This window comes from Eptatretus burgeri, chromosome 14, assembly GCF_056783735.1.
Source record: "Eptatretus burgeri isolate ZD-2024b chromosome 14, Ebu_testis_v1, whole genome shotgun sequence".
Lineage (NCBI taxonomy): Eukaryota > Metazoa > Chordata > Myxini > Myxiniformes > Myxinidae > Eptatretus > Eptatretus burgeri.
In genome coordinates this window covers 24,087,390-24,087,736 of record NC_140974.1, presented here as the reverse complement: position 1 = coordinate 24,087,736, position 347 = coordinate 24,087,390, and positions in this window count along the sequence as shown.

The following is a 347-nucleotide window of genomic DNA, read 5'->3' as shown; positions in this document are numbered from 1 at the left end:
TGCCAAGAAACTGCTTCGGCAGCAACAACTACGCTCTGAACGAGAATGCAACGTGAAATCAGATCAAAATGACGTCATAAAGTCGTCACGAGGAAGTTAAAAAGTATGTCCAACGGAGCAGAAAGTGAAACGTCCCCGAGCCTCACTTTTCATAAAAAATCTGCACTTTCGACTTTGGACACGCGGCACGGCTCGCAGCACGGGTCGATTCGCGGCACGGCTCGCAGCACGGCTCGGTTCACGGCACGGCTCCACGTCCAGTGGAAATCCCAAGCCACGGTGTGTGTGTGTGTGTGTGTGTGTGTGTGTGTGTGTGTGTGTGTGTGTGTGTGTGTGTGTGTGTGTGT